We start from the raw sequence: 12,976 nt of genomic DNA, 5'->3' as shown, positions 1-12,976 counted from the left end.
TGGTAAAATCTTGAATATTAAATTGGTACTCCATGTTAAACATTCTGAACTGTATAAAACCTCTGCTTATTCCTTTACCATGGCTGGGTAGATAGATCAGAGAACTAAGGAATTCTAGAGTCAGTCTCCGGTAAGTGACAAACTGTCTACGGATAGGAGCGGTTTCCCACCCTATCTGATTCAGGAAATACAGGACACTTTGTCTTAGTCCAAGGGCAGTCATTGCCCAGTCATCAGCATACAGGCAAGGTAGCATCTCTCTCGTGGCTAGTTCCTCAAACTTTTGTTTCTGAGCTGTTCCTCTGAATTTGATACCCATACGATCAATATGTCCCATCAGGTTAGTGTTAGCTAGAGAAAAGAAAAACAATAGTTTTAGTCAGGATTTGGCCAAATGCCGAAAGAAGAGAAAAGTTTTTAATAAATTAAAATAAATTAAGAATGAATACTAAACAGAAATTAAAAGAATAATTAAGGAAGAAATAGAAAAATAATAATAATAGAATAATAAAATAATTTGTGGGTTGTCTCCCACTAAGCGCTTTGTTTAATGTCGCAAGCTCGACATAAAAACAATCAATTATAATCTATGATTTCTGGAGGCATTTCGTCTAAGTGCAAGACTTGCGAATCTTCATTGTTCTCTGCATAGTGATAATGTTTTAGACGTTGCCCGTTTACGGTAAATGGTTCCATAGATTTACCTTTAATTTCTACTGCTCCACTGGGAAAAACATTAGTGATTTGAAAAGGACCTGACCATCTAGATCGTAGTTTTCCCGGAAATAACTTTAGTCTGGAGTTAAATAAAAGGACTGTATCGCCTTGTTTGAAGATTTTCCTTGATATGCGCTTGTCATGCCATTGTTTTGTTCTTTCTTTGTAGATTCTGGAATTTTCGTAAGCGTCTCTTCTGAGTTCCTCTAATTCGCTTATATCAAGGATTCTCTTTTCACTGGCGGCTTTATAGTTTAAATTTAGATTTTTAATAGCCCAATAGGCTTTATGTTCTAATTCTACCGGGAGGTGACAGGATTTTCCATAAATTAGCTTAAATGGGGTTGTCCCTATGGGTGTTTTGTAAGCAGTTCGGTATGCCCATAAAGCTTCTGGTAATTTCAATGACCAGTCTTTCCTTGAAGTGGCGACTGTTTTTTCTAGTATCTGTTTGATTTCTCTGTTAGATACTTCCACTTGCCCACTGGTTTGAGGGTGGTAAGGTGTCGCTACTCTATGTCTTACGCCATACTTAAGCAGTAGTTTTTCGAGTACTTTGGATATGAAATGCGATCCACATCACTGACAACTATTCTTGGGACACCAAACCTTGGAAATATTATATTCTTAAAGAGTCTAGTTACTACTCGTGTGTCGTTTGTTGGAGAAGCTATAGCTTCAATCCATTTTGATACGTAGTCAACTGCCACGAGTATGTATTTGTTGCCGAAAGAGGATGGAAAAGGTCCCATGAAGTCTATTCCCCACACGTCGAAAATCTCGACTTCCAAAACGCCCTTTTGTGGCATCTCGTCACGTCTAGATATGTTTCCTATGCGTTGACATCTGTCACATTTCTTAATAGTTGCATGTACATCCTTCCATATACTTGGCCAATAAAAACCGGCTTGTAGGATTTTAGAGCAGGTCTTGGATGTACTTGCGTGTCCACCATAAGGAGCGGAGTGACAATGTTGGATTATACTTTCTACCTCTTCTTCGGGTATACACCGACGGAAAATACCATCGGGACCTCTTTTAAAAAGTAAGGGGTCATCCCAGTAATAATGTTTTATATCGTAGAAGAATCGTTTCTTCTGTTGGTAGGATAAGGTAGATGGAACTATTCCGGCAGCTAAATAATTGACGAGGTCAGCGTACCACGGTGTAACAGATATTGCTAAGGTAGTTTCTACCTGTCTATCAGCGTTATTTTCTTCTAAAGTAGCTATAAGCTTATCGTACGAGAAATCATCGTTAATTGCTGTTCTTTCCGGTTCAAGGTTCTCAAGTCTAGAGAGGTGATCTGCTACTACGTTTTTAGTTCCTTTCTTGTCTTTGATTTCCAAATTGAACTCTTGTAGTAACAGGATCCACCTTAGGAGTCTAGGTTTTGCATCCTTTTTAGTTAAGAGGTATTTGATAGCAGCATGGTCAGTGTAGATGATTATTTTGGCTCCGACTAAGTAAGAACGAAATTTATCTAGCGCAAACACTACTGCTAGAAGTTCTTTCTCGGTTGTGGCGTAATTCATTTGTGCTTCATCTAGAGTTCTACTTGCGTAATATATAACATGAAGCTTTTTATCTTTTCGTTGTCCTAAAATAGCACCTACAGCGTAATCGCTGGCATCACACATTATTTCGAATGGTTCATTCCAATCTGGTGTCTGCATTATGGGTGTGGAGATCAATGCTTGTTTAAGCGTTTGAAATGCTTCTAAACATTTATGTCGAATATGAATTCAGCATCTTTCATCAATAATCCGGTCAACGGTTTAGTTATTTTAGAGAAGTCTTTAATGAATCGTCGGTAAAAACCGGCATGTCCTAAGAAGCTTCGTACTTCTCTCACAGTCTTCGGAGGTTGAAGGTTTTCGATTACCTCTATTTTGGCCTTGTCTACTTCGATTCCTCTATTTGAGATGATGTGTCCTAAAACAATTCCTTCTTGTACCATAAAGTGACATTTTCCCAATTAAGTACTAAGTTTACTTTTACACATCGCTCTAGAACTTTCTCTAGGTTTTCAAGACATTCTTCAAAGCTTTGTCCGCATACAAAAAAGTCATCCATAAATACTTCCATGATGTTTTCTAGAAAATCGGCGAATATTGCCATCATGCATCTTTGGAAAGTTGCAGGAGCATTACACAAGCCAAACGACATTCGTCTATAAGCGAAGGTACCAAAAGGGCACGTGAACGTTGTCTTTTCTTGGTCATCAGGGTGAATTGGTATTTGAAAGAAACCTGAGTAACCGTCTAGATAGCAGAAATGTGAATGTTTTGCTAATCGTTCTAACATCTGGTCAATGAATGGTAAAGGGAAATGATCTTTTCGGGTTGCTTTGTTTAGTTTCCTATAGTCAATTCACATTCTCCATCCCGATTCGATTCGTTTGGTTATAGTTTCTCCTTTTTCATTTTCAATGACTGTTATACCTCCTTTCTTTGGTACTACGTGTACAGGACTAACCCATTTGCTATCAGATATAGGATATATGATACCTGCCTCTAATAACTTGGTTATTTCCTTCTTCACTACCTCACTCAGGATCGGGTTTAGTCTTCTCTGGTGTTCCCTAGAAGTTTTACAGTCTTCTTCTAACATGATGCGGTGCATACAAATAGAAGGACTTATTCCTTTAAGATCGGTGATGTTGTAACCTAGTGCGGTTGGATATTTTCTTAAGATATGCAGGAGTTTTTCTGTTTCGAGTCTTCCTAGGTCAGCATTAACTATCACCGGTCGTTCAAGCTCTAAGTCTAGGAATTCATATCTCAGATTCTTGGGAAGTGTTTTCAGGTCTAAGGTTGGTTTCTTAAGGCATTGCGTAGGGTCCGGCGTTATTGATAAACATTGGTTAAGTTTGTCTTCTACAAGGTAGTCAGATGATTTGTCTTTTTCTAACTCCGTTTCTTTTATGCATTCATCGATGATATCCATGAAGTAACATGTATCTTCTATTGCAGGTGCTTTCAAAAATTGGGAAAGGATGAACTCAATTTTCTATTCCCCTACTTCGAAAGTGAGTCGTCCTCGTTTTACGTCTATGATTGCACCGGCGGTTGCTAAGATCGGTCTTCCCAGTATAATGGGTGTAACTTCATCTTCTCTAATATCCATAATTATAAAATCAGTTGGAATGTAGAATTGACCTATGCGCACTGGAACGTTTTCAAGAATTCCTACAGGATATTTTACGGAACGATCTGCTAGTTGCACAAACATTTTAGTTGGTCTTAATTCTCCCATTTCAAGTCTCTTGCATATGGATAAAGGCATAACACTAATACCGGCTCCTAAATCGCATAAGGCTTTGTCAATGACAAATTTTCCTATGTGATAGGGTATAGAGAAACTACCTGGGTCTTTAAGTTTAGGAGGCATATTCTGTATTATAGCGCTACATTCAGCAGTAAGTGTAACGGTTTCGCTATCTTCAAGTTTCCTTTTATTAGAAAGAATTTCTTTTAAAAACATGGCATATGAGGGCATTTGCGTAATAGCTTCTGTAAACGGAATTGTGACGTTTAATTGTTTTAGTAGGTCGACAAATTTTTTAAATTGGTCCGCATCTTTAGTTTTAACAAGCCTTTGAGGGTAAAGGATAGGTGGTTTATAAGGTGGTGGAGGTACATAAGGTTCCTTCTTTTCTACGGTTTCCTTATTACTCTCTGCCTTTTCCTTAGGTTCACTTTCCTCAGTTGACTTTTCAGAGTTTTGGTTTTCTATCCTTGGGTCAGACGGTCCTTCCATTTCCGTTCCACTTCTCAGTATAATTGCATGAGCGTGGCTTCTTGGGTTAGGTTGGGGTTGGCCAGGAAATGTACCAGTTGGGGCAGCAGTAGGCGCTTGTTGTTGAGCTACTTGTGATATTTGCGTTTCCAGCATTTTGTTATGAGTAGCCAGGGCATCTACTTTACTTGCTAGTTGTTTAATTTGTTCGCCAGTGTGTACATTCTGGTTTAAGAAATCTTTATTGGTTTGCTGTTGAGAAGCTATAAAGTTCTCCATCATGATTTCCAAGTTGGATTTCCTAGGGGCGTTATTGTTAGATGTAGATGGGGTCGGCTTCTGATATCCCGGAGGTATAGCTGGGGCTTGATTTGGAGATTGTCCAGGTGCGTATAGAGCATTATTACTCTTATATGAAAAATTTGGATGATTCTTCCAATTTGAGTTATAGGTATCCGAATAGGGGCTTCCTTGAGCATAGTTTACTTGCTCCGCTTGGATTCCTGTTAGGAGTTGACAATCTGCAGGAGTGTGACCTTGGATTCCACAGACTTCGCAATTCTGAGTTATGGCAACTACTGTGGCTGGAGGTGATACATTTAAACTTTCAATTTTCTGGACCAGAGCATCCACTTTTGCATTAACATGATCAAGGTTACTTATCTCGTACATGCCAGTTTTCGTTTGAGGTTTTTCCACCATTGTTCGTTCGGTTCCCCACTGATAGTGGTTTTGAGCCATGCTTTCGATAAGTTGGTAAGCGTCTGCATAAGGTTTGTTCATTAGCGCACCACCTGCGGCGGCATCTATTGTTAACCTCGTGTTGTACAGGAGACCATTATAGAATGTATGAATTACTAACCAGTCTTCTAAACCATGGTGTGGACAAAGTCTCATCATGTCTTTGTATCTTTCCCATGCTTCGAAAAGAGACTCGTTATCTTTCTGTTTAAATCCATTTATTTGGGCTCTTAACATAGTTGTTTTGCTTGGCGGAAAATATCGAGCAAGAAAAACTTTCTTCAACTCGTTCCATGTGGTGACTGAGTTGGAAGGAAGAGATTGAAGCCATCTTCTAGCGCTATCTCTTAGTGAGAAAGGAAAAAGACGAAGTCGAATTGCCTCTGAAGTGACACCATTAGCTTTAACAGTATCAGCGTATTGGACAAATACGGATAAATGAAGGTTAGGATCCTCGGTAGGATTCCCAGATAATTGGTTCTGTTGCACTGCCTGCAACAGTGAAGGTTTGAGTTCAAAGTTGTTTGCTTCGATTGCGGGTGCAGCAATACTTGAATGCGGTTCATCTTGCGATGGAGCGGCATAATCTCTAAGAGCACGAGCTGCTTCTGCCATCTCGGGTATCGAAGGGAAAATATTTTTGAAATCAGGAAGTTCTACAGGAGGGAGATTGTTTGCAGCACGATATTCCCGAATTCGTCGTAAGACTCGGAGATATAGTTCGATATCGTTGATTCGTAAGTAGAGCGCTTCGCCTTGAGAGCGAGTGCGTGGCATACAAATCAACGAAAGAAAGAAAAGAAAAAGGAAAGCCTTAGTCTCTACAGCGTAACAGGAGAGTTACGATATCGACTAAATAAAAGTCCCCGGCAACGGCGCCAAAAACTTGATCGCTCGACTTTATGAGTCGAATTGGGGTACAAACTGCAAGTGCACAGTTCTATCGCGTAGTTTTAAAAGATATCGATCCCACAGGGACTTATGAATCGATATACCGTTATCTAAGGTTACTTCGTAAAGCTAAGGCAGATGATATTTTGATTGTTTGGGGGAAACGTTAAAACTAAAATAAGATCTAAAATAAATATATAATAAGCGGATATCAGTATGTAATTCGTCGTAATTAGGGAATCAATTCTTTATTGGTTTCTTGGTTTTAAAGTAAATCTTTTCAGTTGACGCTATTGGTTAAAAGTTTTACCTCAAACTCTCGCTCTGTTGAATAAACTATGATTTTATATTAACGTAGCTGTCACTTATAGTTAAGTCAAAAACCACTTTTTGAAAACAGTAGAATCCGTAGAAACTCTTTTTAAGAAAACACTAATCGTTTAAACACCCTTATCTCAAACTCTCGCTCTGTTGACTTAGGTTATATAATTAAATTCAAATGCTTAACTCTCGCCCTCACATTCAATCTTTAAAAATACTTTTTGAAAAAGGTTAGAATTTAATTAACTCTAAAAATTGCTCTCGCCCTAATCTAGAATTAATGTCCAATTTACACTGTCCAGTCAAAACCACAAACTCTCGCTCTGTTGATTTTAACTTCTTTATGTCTTTTACTTTCGTACAAAAACTTTGTTATTAAACCTGTAAATTTAGACCGTAAAAAGAGTGATTTTAATTTTAAACTTAATTAAACCAACTTAGTTTTGATTCCTTCATTCCGCTTACTTTACATACCGATACCTAAATAAATCAGCCAGACATGCTAAACAGACTTAAATAAATAACATGCATAAACAGATTCATCACAGGCAAGCAGCAAAAATTAATAATAAAAACAAGCATATATAAATTCAACAAATAAATAAAGAACCTGAATGATTAAATAACAGTCTTGAACACTCCACCACAGACCGGTTGGATTTGTTCTTGAGTTCTTCAATCAGGCAGAAAAATAAAACGAAGGAATAAAAAAAAACTAGATTCTAACGTAAGGTTAGATCCGGTAAAAGGTACACAATAGTTTCCGATGTAGAGACTATTGTGCGAAAAATTAATTAAGATCTAGAAAAGAAAATAGAATTGCAAAAGAAAACAATATAGAAATTTGTAAAATTAATACTGTAAAAATATGCCTAAGCTGCTGGAAGAAGAAAAATGCGAAAACGGCAAAAATCTGGAAAAAAGCGTGGAACCCTCAGCTTTCCAAAAAGCTACTATTTATATGCTACCTTCTGCACCTGCCTTCCGCGTCAAAAGTCTTCAATTCAACGTGCAGAATAGTTGGGCGTGGAAATAGGGCTCAACTCTCTCTCAACGTCTCTGAAGCGTTCCTTGTGCCTCAAATATAGGGGAATGGTGTGACGTCCGTCACACCATGTGTGACGCTCGTCACACAAGTGCATATAGCGTGACGCTCATCACAACCTCTGTGACGTTCGTCACAGGCACAACTCATGTGCCTTCTTTGGGCTGGGCTTGGCTTTTGCTATTTGTTTCCAAAAACTTCTTTTTGCACCTCCTTTTCTTCCTTTTTTTTACTTTTGCTTCAAATAGATCCCTGAGATAAATAGAAAGGAAATACCGCGTAATATCTGATAAAATGAAATAAATTAAAGTAAATAATAATATAATTTAATTGAATTAAGTCCTAAAATGTGATATAATTTCATGTTATCATTTTCTTCAAGAGTTTGAGGGTGATTTGCCTTGGAAACCCTAGTTTGAATAGGTATCTTGAGTAACTTCTCTAACAAGCTATCTCAACAATTGATCAAATTTCTCAAGGGACACTTCAAAATTCATCATATTATGCATATATGATCTACCATTAGCTAATAAACTCAAAATAATTGAAGGTTAGCAAGTTGGTTGATGGTGGTTGGCCAGATGATTTCATCTGATCAAAACTGGGTCTCCCTAGACCCTATCTCCTACAAATTTCACCATATGAAAATGATTCCAAGATAAAAGTTACTCTAACTGACATTCCAAACAACTTTCATGTTTAGATCTAGATCTATTTTTGCTTTGAAAATCATTTTCTATGTTGAAACATTATGGGTCATTTTGTCTAAACCCTAATTTGAAAGTCAACTTCCTAAGGCTATAACTTGCTGAATTTTTATGAGATGAAAGATTTCCAAGTTTCATAATCAAATTCAAGGTGTCTAGTTCAACTTTTATGTTTGTAGTGAGAGCAAATTCAACTTTTATGAGCATGTGATATGTGGTTACATTATAGGTCATTTTTAACATATACCTTTGAACAAGTGATTTTTCCAAACTTCAAAAATGCATAAATCTATTATTTCAAATCCAAATGACATGATATTTATAACCATTTTAAAGTTCTTTGAAATATCTACAACTTTGATGAAGACATGTTTCTCATTTGAAGCTTACATAAAAAGTTAAGCAAGGTGGAATATTGAGATATATGGCTTGACACATAGAAAAAATGTCAACATGTTGAAATTTCCAAACTTCCACCTCAAAATTATCCATGTTCCAAGCTCCAAATGAAAAAGTCTTGAACATCAAGGTTGTTCCTATTGATCTAACCTTTCCAAAAAGTCCAACTTCATCCATTTTGGACAAGATTTGTTAGGGTTGCGCATGGATGGAACATTGCATCATCATTTGGCTAAAATCAAACTTCAAGCTTCCATGTACATTTGCCTAGCACTCCAATTTGATTTTGCACTTGTTCACACTCAATTATGGATCAAATGGAATAATCTCATGGGCCTGTACACGCCCATGCACACATGCATCACTCATTGCCAATTTTGGAAACTCAATTGTAAGGTGAAAATATCATGTGATTCAGCTATAAATAAAGCACCATATGCTCAGAATTGAGGACTCCTTCGTGCCAGCTTTGATCCCAAACACTAAACCCTTCCATTTGATAGGATAATCCTGAGAATTTCCTTTGAAAATTGAGTTGGAATCTCACTGTTTTGAGATTCAAAATTCCAGGGAACCAAGACCTTTTGTGCATTCTAATATACTTTTGCAAGCATACTGAGCAAGATCAAGCATGAGCCAAAGTAAGAACAAGTGAATCCAGTCCTGCATTGAAGGTATTTTCCAAAAAAATTCATCTCTTCGATTCTCTCTCAATTCCACTCAATTCTCTTGGATCCTTGGTTGTCTGAAGTCCTACCAATGTAGGCAACAAGATTGAGTTGCTTAGAGGTTAAATCGAAGCAACTAAGTTGACACACCTCAAAATTTAACTCCTCATATCTTTCAATATATGTGGAGTTAGTTAAAATTGAGGTCAGATTCTTGCTCTACGCCATTTTTTATTTCAGATCATGTCCTCCTTTTTCATTTTCTTGATGGTGATAAGTGAACCAGCCCGGTGGACCTCGCCTGAGAAGGTGGCTGGAGGTCCAGCGCCGGTGGTGTGCTGGACATGTTTAAGTCATTGATCTCACTTGAATTGTTTTAATATCACGCGTTGCTTGTAATTACCATTTGTGTTACGCATTGACTCGTGACTAAGGTGGAAAGTGCGCTAATGGCCACTTGATCTGCCACCTCAATTAATGAGGGAGATCAAGTGGTCCACATTTTTTCTGATTATTTGAATTTCATTTTAATTGTTTTATTTTCATTAATTCATATTAATTTTAATATTGATCCAAAAAATATGAGAGTTTAACCATAAAATTTCAAATAATTTCCTCTTTCATAGTCTGAATTAAAATTATTCTTTGGATCATTATTAATATTTTTCATTATTTAATTGATTTTGTGTTTATTTTTAATTGTTTAAAAATACTTTTAAGTCTTTAAAAATTATGAATTTTTTCTCCAATGTCCTTTGACCTTGTTTGACTTATGATAAATCTCATGGCCATTTATTTGGTATTTTGATGAGGTTTTAGGAATTTGACAAACCATATTTAATTTAAATGCCTTATTTTAGTATTTTTAATTTGAATAAATGCCAAATAATTTTGTTGACCAATTGTAATGACTTGTTTGTGTTTGACTCTTATTGTTGGGCCTTGGTCAAGGTTGATTCGACTTTGTCAAGTTAATATCATTGGATTTAGGGGATTGATGGAATGTACATTCCATCTCCCAAAATGAATGGATGATATTAATTTGGTAAAAGTCCTCCTTTTACCAATTTGAGTTTTGATCCATTCCCTTCCCTCTTCATCTCATTCCCCTTCTTTATGCATTCATCTCATTTGGTCTATGATATCTCAAAATCCAAAAGCTAGTTGATCGAAAAATTAACATGAGTATGGATGAGATTAGGCCACCTCTTTTGCATATCTCTTTTTGTGTGTGGTACGTTTCATGAGCATAGTCCATTATCTTATGTCTCTAACATGCATTAACACCAAAATTCTATTGCCTGGTCTCAAATAGTTGTGACTTCTACATAAGTCCAATTATGATTGCTTAACATAGCGCTAAATTTGTGATATAAAAGGCATAACATTCTAGTTAGTGAGATTGTAAGTCTCCCCTCTTTCATGGTATTGTGTGGAAACTTGGCCTTTTTTCCTTCCTCTGGAAGATGTCGTGGCTCAAGGATCCATGCTTTCATTGTGTGTGCTCATGGAAGCCAAGTTGACTGAGGCTGAATGGTGTTAGACCAGGTTTGATCAGCTGAATTTGATTGAAGAGAAGAGATTGACTACCATGTGTCATGGTCAGTTATATCACCAGGGAATGAAGAAAGCTTTTGATAAGAAGGTCAGACCTCGTGTGTTCATAGAAGGTGACCTTGTGCTTAAAAAGATCTTGTATTTCAAACCAGATTCTAGGGGAAAATGGACTCCTAATTATGAAGGCACAAATGTTGTTAAGAGAGCCTTTTTAGGTGGTGCTCTGATTCTTACAACTATGGATGGTGAAAAGTTCACTCGTCCTATGAATGCAGACGCAGTCAAGAAATACTTCTCCTAAAAAGAAAAGAACAACTCGCTAAGTTGAAAACCCGAAAGGGTGGCTTAGGCAAAAAAGAGTGTCTCGGTGGATTGAAAACCCGAAAGGGCGATCCAAGCAAAAATTAGAGACATAAAAACATAAAGATTTCCCGATTAGTTGAGTACCCCACCTTAGGGCAACTTATGCCAAAATTAGGGATTATGGCAAGTAACTGCAGTCTACTGATCATCCAGCTTTTTAGAGATTTTGTTGAGCACAAGGGTTGACGATGATTCATCATCCCAACAGCTGACAAGAGCACAGTGAATGTCAAGAGTTGGTAGAAGGACTAAGGATCATTTGTATTCAATGTAGCCATTTTCCATGTAAATTACCATTTTCAACTTTGTAAAAATCTATGGAGTCTTATCATTTACAGACTACCATCCCATTAAATAAAGTTGAGATTTTGTTCAATTGTTTTTATTCTTATTTACTTCAGCCAATAGTTTAAATATTATTATGATCATTTTCAAATTTTCAAATTTTTAATCAAAATATTTTTCTTAAAACATATAAAAGCAAGAATTTTTCAAAGCAATTAAAAGGAAGTATCAACATCACTTCAAAGAGCAGCAAGTCCTTAAGTGCTAAACATCAGAGGTTCCCCAAGCAGTTGACCCTTCGGGTATCCCTAGTCGTTTGTGTTGATTTGGTTCCCCTGCGAAGTGTTTGTTCCCTAGCGGAGTTCCGATTCTTTTTCCCAACTAAGTTGGTTGATTCAGTACCTTGAGGTATGTTATTTCCCGGCAGGGTTTCTGTATTTCCCCAATAGGGTTGATCTTCAGCAGAGTAAGACATTTTCCCAGTAGATCTCATTGGTTTCCTCACCAGTCGCCATCCGACTCGCTCCCAGTCAGAGTTTCCTCCTGGTTTCTGAGCAGTTGTTTTGTGCTTATCTTCTATATGGTTGTCTCCCATTTAATATGGCGTAAACCTAAAATTCCCTGCAGACTCGATAACTTCTCCTCTCCTCAGCAGATCTCTTCATTCGGCTAGGTTTGAGCCTTTGGGATGTTGATTTCACTGTTCTCCAGCAGTTGTCTCCCTTTTTTGGGGATTGTACCGATAATTCTAATTCTTTGTGACACCTTTGTATCCTTTGTGATCGTTTTGTCAGCATAATCATCATATACATATACGTTCCTATAATTTCATAATTTGCATATTTGCATCGTCATATTTGATTAGAAATTCTCATTCGTAGAGTTAATCCTTGATATGTTCATCTTAACCGGTGACGGATTTTCTCTTTGATGGTATTCTATCCAGTAACTGATAGATGTAATTCCTATTTTCTCCCCTCTCAGAGTCTATCCTTGATATGTTCATCCTAACCGGTGACAGATTTTCTCTTTGATGGTCTTCTATCCAGCATTCGATAGATGTAATTCCTACTTTTTGTTCAGTTGGTTTATCCTTGATATGTTCATCTTAACCGATGATGGGTATCCTCCTTGACATTTTCCAGAAAAGTCTATCCTTGATATGGTCATCTTAACCAATGACTAATTTTCTTCCCTGTTGAATTTATCCTTGATATGTTCATCCTAACCGATGACGGATACTCTCATCTTCGGTCTTCTACCCAGTAACTGGTAGTTATAAATCCTATTTTCTGCAGTTTTCCCCAGTAAGGTTATTCTTACCCAGTAATCGGTATTGAATATTCCCTTATGTTGGTTCCCAGCGAGTCATCCTTGATATGTTTATCCTAACTGATGACGGATGTTCTCTCTGTCAGCTCTTTATTATCTTCTCACCCAGTAACAGGTAGTAGATAATAGATTTCTGCTCCTCCTGTGTTGAAGTTTATTTCTTCCCCAGTTGAGTTGAGTGTGCATTTCCTTAGTGAAATCGATTTTCC

The 12,976-nt window shown here is 37.2% G+C and overlaps 1 non-coding gene across 1 annotated transcript; it reads left to right on the top strand.

Moving 5' to 3' along the window:
• Window positions 1–5,329: 5,329 nt before the first annotated feature.
• LOC127124005 (small nucleolar RNA R71) lies at window positions 5,330–5,436 on the top strand. The gene has a single exon (XR_007803650.1). It is a non-coding gene; the product is annotated as a small nucleolar RNA R71 (small nucleolar RNA).
• Window positions 5,437–12,976: the final 7,540 nt, after the last annotated feature.

This window comes from Lathyrus oleraceus, chromosome 2 (genome assembly GCF_024323335.1).
Source record: "Lathyrus oleraceus cultivar Zhongwan6 chromosome 2, CAAS_Psat_ZW6_1.0, whole genome shotgun sequence".
Taxonomy (NCBI): Eukaryota; Viridiplantae; Streptophyta; class Magnoliopsida; order Fabales; family Fabaceae; genus Lathyrus; species Lathyrus oleraceus.
The sequence above is the reverse complement of the archived record's forward strand: the minus strand, read 5'-3'. Positions and strand labels throughout refer to the sequence as shown.